Source organism: Solanum dulcamara, chromosome 5, assembly GCF_947179165.1.
Source record: "Solanum dulcamara chromosome 5, daSolDulc1.2, whole genome shotgun sequence".
Lineage (NCBI taxonomy): Eukaryota > Viridiplantae > Streptophyta > Magnoliopsida > Solanales > Solanaceae > Solanum > Solanum dulcamara.
The window spans coordinates 46,549,124-46,554,855 of NC_077241.1; the positions used below are offsets into that span (position 1 = coordinate 46,549,124).

The 5,732-nt window shown below is 38.0% G+C and overlaps 1 pseudogene; it reads left to right on the forward strand.

The window, feature by feature from the left end:
- Positions 1-1,144: 1,144 nt before the first annotated feature.
- On the forward strand, positions 1,145-1,265 carry LOC129890986 (5S ribosomal RNA; annotated as a pseudogene).
- The last annotated feature ends 4,467 nt before the right edge of the window (positions 1,266-5,732 follow it).

Below are 5,732 nucleotides of genomic sequence, written 5' to 3' on the forward strand. Positions count from 1 at the left end.
TTTATCGATGTGTTGTACACCACATCTATAAATAGGAGGCTACAGGACATTTAAGATATTATGTTTTTTCATATCTAAGATCGTGCAATAAAGCTGAGTCATAGGGAATGAAATTCCTCATACTAACTTGTGATTTCAGTAGAAGGACAACATCGATAGAAGAAAGTAACTGACGATATTGGAGGTTACAGGGCATGCAGATAAGCAAAGGCACGAAAGATATATGTCAGGTGAGGTATTGAAGTATGATTGACATGTAAAGTTAAAAATGGAAAGGAAAAGTAGACAGGGCAGGGTAACAGGTGCAGTTTGAGTTGGGCAGATGAGGTAAGTCCAACATTTTTTTACTGTTGTTGATATTGAGCGCCTTGTGTGGCTGTGGTATGATACGATATGAATATATATGTTGTCCCTGGGAGGCATTGTTGGTATTTTCTACGTGTAGATATTGAGATAGTAAGAAATACAAAGGAAACTCTGCCTAAATTTTCCTAGAAATAAAAGGAGAAGGAGATACAAGGTTGTAGTATTCCTTATCCATAATAAAATGAGATTTGACTAAACTATGAGTAAGGCTGACCTTGAGAAATAAGTTAATGACTAAAGTGATGGTAATAGTAGCGAGGAGGTCAATATGGGTATGGAAAAAGAATCTGGAAAAGACTGGTGAGATTAAGTGATGATTTAGAGATGACACCTAGATCTGGATGGAATGACATATTAAGGCACCGACCGAGTTGATACACTGGGATAAACGGTGATGAGTTAATTACTGATTGGGGTAAATGGAACGTGGCTTTAAATGCACTACTACATTAAGGATATTACTCGAGTACCAGTGTTCAAGACTAGAATTGGTACTGTATATTGAGGATTCTAAGTACCTCATGATTGTATTAAGGTTTCGTACAAGGGTAACCTAAAGTATAGGTGATGTAAAAGAAGATATGGAAATAGCGCAGTATACTAAATAGGTTGGAAAGGACTCATATGCATTTGGAAATTTAGAAATAAATAGACAATGACATGGATATACCCTAAAGGGGGGAAGTGGACAAAAGAAGTACAAGAGTAAGAGAAAATCAACTGACGCTATCATATGTAAATGGAATGCTTAAACTTCAAATGATATCCCATAAGGAATGGATGCGATCATACCAGCACTAACGCACCGGATCCCATCAGAACTCTGAAGTTAAGCATACTTGGGCGAAAGTAGTACTAGGATGGGTGACCCCCGGGAAGCGAAAGAGGAAATGAAACACAAGTATCCGTACCTATTCCCTATGTCTACAAGTAATCCTAACCTTTGGAACTCTAATATTAATTGCTCGATGAAAGTATATGTTATGGAAATGGGATAGAGGAACTCTCCATATAGTTGGTATAAGATCCGGAGAAAGGTTTTGGTTCACATTCGAGGACGAATGTTCTAAAGGGGGAAAGGATGTTACACCCCGTACTTTGGTACGTTGGAACGCTTCTTAAGTGTTTGGGAAGACTCTTAAGTTTCTTAGAAATCGTCATGTGAGTCGGATAATCTATAACGCTATCAAATTATCCTAAGGAAAGGAGAAGGAGTTACTCCATAAGAGAGAAGATTGGAAATAGGGTTATAAGAATCCAGAAAAAGTTGGAGGTTAAGTAATGAGTCGTAGGACTCGACTTACTTGTGAAAGCTATTACTTGGGAAATTTTACATACTAACCTACTTGAGTACACGTCGAGCTTAAGTAGCAAGGAATACATAGGCTCTTGAAATGAGACAAGATTACGAGCTCACAAAAGAGAAATAAAGAAACGACGCGCCTACTCGAAGCAAATAGGTGATGCACCTACTTTGACAAGCAAGTGATGCACCTACTTAGGGTCAAGTAGGTGACACACCTACTTGAGGTAGACCCTACTGCCACGTGGCAGCATACGGGAGGTTGTATGGCGTGAGATGGCACCCTAGGGGGCTTCCATATGTAACCTCCTAATAAAGGGTATATATGTGTGCTAGGATGAGTAATCTCTCATTTCAGCATCTATTCCTTAGCCAAATTTTGAGAGAAAACTAGAGGAGCTAGAGAGACTAGCTACGGGTTCCCTCAAATTCAAGGTAACGCCCCGATTCTTTCTTTGAGAATTAATTATTTAAGGTATCCTATGATTATATAGCGGATTTTAACAATGTAAAATCTAATTTTGGGGCAGCAAGGAAGAGATACAAACAGTCCGTTAATTTTCAACATGTTAAGAGAACTTCCAAGACAAGTTTTAGCAAGTCTTAGCAAGGTATGGCTTGGTTCTCTCCTCCCACATTTTGGTAAGGGTTTGGAAATGATATGAAGGTTTTAATAATATAAATTTATGGTTATAGAAGCACAAAATGGATAACAAACAGCCATGCTAGAGGAACTTCCGAGGTGAGTTTTGGCAAGCTTTGGCCAATTTCGGGTAAGGTAAGACCTTTCCCTTCAATTTGGGGTTTATGGTGGTGTTATGAAGTATGTTAAATGTTGTGTGAGTGTCTGAAAATATGAAAATCCCATAAATATTCTTGAAGTTCAAAACAAACTAAATTGGAGTCGCTATAGTTAAATTATAGTCGAAGCAAGGTGTTGTGCTTGTGGTGTGCTCCTGCAGGTGTGTGGTGGTGTGTTACAGGGACTAAAAGTATTATAAAAGAGATGTGGGAGCTTCTGGTTTCAGCCACACAACCCTTCATTTCGTACAATTAAAGGTTTTGAGAAAAAAAGACTAGAAACCCTATTTTGGTATCGTAATTTTCAGCAAGTTGTTTAGAACTTATGTTGTGTAATTTTTCCATATTTTAGTTGTATATGACTGTAGGTTTTTTTTGTTGGTTGGCTGTAGTGATTAGGGATCTAATGGCAAATTTGGATAGGGCATGTTATAGGGGAGGTGCTTCCCAATTTCCGTTAACTCCTTAACTAACTAAGGAACTAGTCGAGAAGGCGAGCGAGGAGATGAGTTCTATGAATACTCGTATGTAACTTAAGATGCTAGAAAGTCGAGGGTTTTTGATGCTCGTATTGCTTTCATGTTAAATAGGTTCAAGATACGACGAGGCGAATGTATTAAGAATAATCCGTAAGAGGTATATAAAGCTAACATTTCCTTCTTTCAACATATTTTTGGCATAAGTATGTAAGGCTTACGCTTTCTCTTGGCATGTTTTGACATAAGTATGAAAAGGTAATCTTTCTTTTTACATGGTTTTTATGAAGCAAGTATATGACTATTATATGATTCCAAGGAAGTTCCTATTCATAGAGACGTGAGGATGGCCAACTTCTTTATTTTCCAAAAGATATTTGTTATGCTTTGATATGTGTATATGATTCCCAAAAGTTCTATTTTGATATAATCCATAGTGACTTTAAAAAGGTACTTGATATGACTCTTGTCTTGATTTTGAACGATAGCTCATTTTAATTATTCCATTTGACTTATGTTGAGTAGAATTCAAAGAAAACTTTTTGCTACGCATCCAAATATTAAACGACTGTTATTTTAATTAGTCCACTGAGCCCCAAAATATATTTTGAAAAATGAAAACGATTTCAGAAAGAATATTTTGACATGAACTATCGTGACATCTGAAAAACATACACTATGATTATCGCTCAATTTCTCTTATATGACTTGTCATCGGAGTTATGCTCTCGAGTCTCTGGAAATGTCTTGTGTTTTAAATTGCATTTATTTTCTCACTACTCTACTTCTAGATGCCTCAATGCTTTTTTCACTGAGCTTGGGCCAGGATTTGTTATCATGCATACTTCTTTGCATTGTTCTCCGTACCCCAATGTGAGGGGGCAGGTATGACCTGTGCATGGGATTTGTGGATTTATGATATGCCATGTACACATATGATATGATATGATCTGATATGACCATCTGATATGATATAATCTCGTACGGAGATATTCCCTACTCTGGAGTTATGATGTGTTGTGGCGCTGGTGATGGAGCGGCGACCACAATTTATTCACTGAGTCCCATAATGGGGCCGAATATGGCATATGTTTTCTGCATACAATATATGTGGTTATGAAAAGTATTTTGATATTCTGGGTAGTTTGCTTATTTTTGTACCTTCTGTTCTGGTAATGACTTTAGTTATTACAGTCCATGCTTTACATACTCAGTACATATATCGTACTGATGACCCCTATTTTCAGGGGACTGGATTTCATGCCCGCAGGTATAGATGTTTATTTTGGGGGATCCACTGGCGTAGGATGTCCACTCAGCTATGTTGAAAGTGCTCCACTGTTCCAGAGCCTAACTTTTAACGTTCGTCATTATATGTAGATATTGGTTTATTCAGGAGTACGGCAGGGGCCCTATCCCTCCATATGATTATGCTATCATTTTGTAGAGTTCTGTAGACTCGTGTGGTGGGTTCTGTATATGTGTTTTGGGCTTGTGTTCAGCGGCGGCCTTAACGACCTCCGTGTGCTACATCTATTTCCGTGTTCCCTCTAGAAACCCATTTTTCGATTTCTACTTTTGTTTATTCTGCTAACGCGCTAAGTGGGGCTAAGGATACGTATGGGTGCCCAACTCGAGAACTATTTATAGCCTATGGAGTTGGGTTGTGACAAAGATGAACTCCCAAACGTGCAAGCCTATGCACCTCTTTAGCCAACTCCTTCTTTCCCTCTTCCACATGGGCAGTGCTCTCCATAGATAACTTGCTAAGAGGATCAGCAACAACATTAATTATACCTAGGTGGTAGAGAATGCTCATATCATAGTCCTTAAGTAGCTCAAGCCATCTCATCTGCCTCAAGTTTAGCTCTTTTAGAGTAAACGCATATTGTAGGATCCTGTGGTCTGTGAACATATCAACATGCATGCCATAGAGATAATGACGCAAAATATTAAGAGCGATCACTATGGCTTCCAACTCAAGATCGTGAGTTGGATAGTTTCTCTCATGAATATTAAGTTATCTAGAAGTATACGCAATAACATTGCCTTTCTACATCAGCACATAACCTAACCCAACTCTAGTATAAGGTTAAAACAAAATGAGGGCCTAAAATCAGGAAATGAAGTGGAGAGTATTAGTATTTGGAATCAGAGATCAGATGGTAATATTGAAGTGTTTAGTGACAATTAGATTCAGATTCAACAGCAAAATTAGTACACTTGCACTCCTTGAAAATCCAAAGATAGAAATGCAAAGGATAACTCTCCAACTGGCAAAGATAGGATCAGTGCTACACCTGCAGTCAGACATGGAGATGTTAAGCGGTCCAAACAACCTAATAATAAGTCCCAAGAAAAGTTGAGTAAAAAGAAAATGGAATCTATAACGAAGAGAATGCAGAAAGAAGGAAATTAGCAAAATGGCAACAAGCAACCTGGTAGTAATGTTCAAACTCAGCAATATAACCACAAGGATCTTTGTGTTCTCAACCCAGTGCAAAGAAATCCTCATGAGAATGAATATGGGGTTATACACTCAGAGGATAAACCTGACCAAGATAATAAATCCATGGATGAGAGTGATGAGGGCAAAGAAGAAGTCAGTGAGAATATTTGTTCCAATAGAAACAACTGAATTTCATCAGGAAACCCAAGAGGCTACTAATACTCAAGGATTATCCCCTAGAGGAAGAAAAATGCAGAGACATATTAGAAAACAACCTACTTCTAGTACTTCAACTAACTTAGGCAGACCAAATACAAGTTCCAAAAGTAGAGGTTTG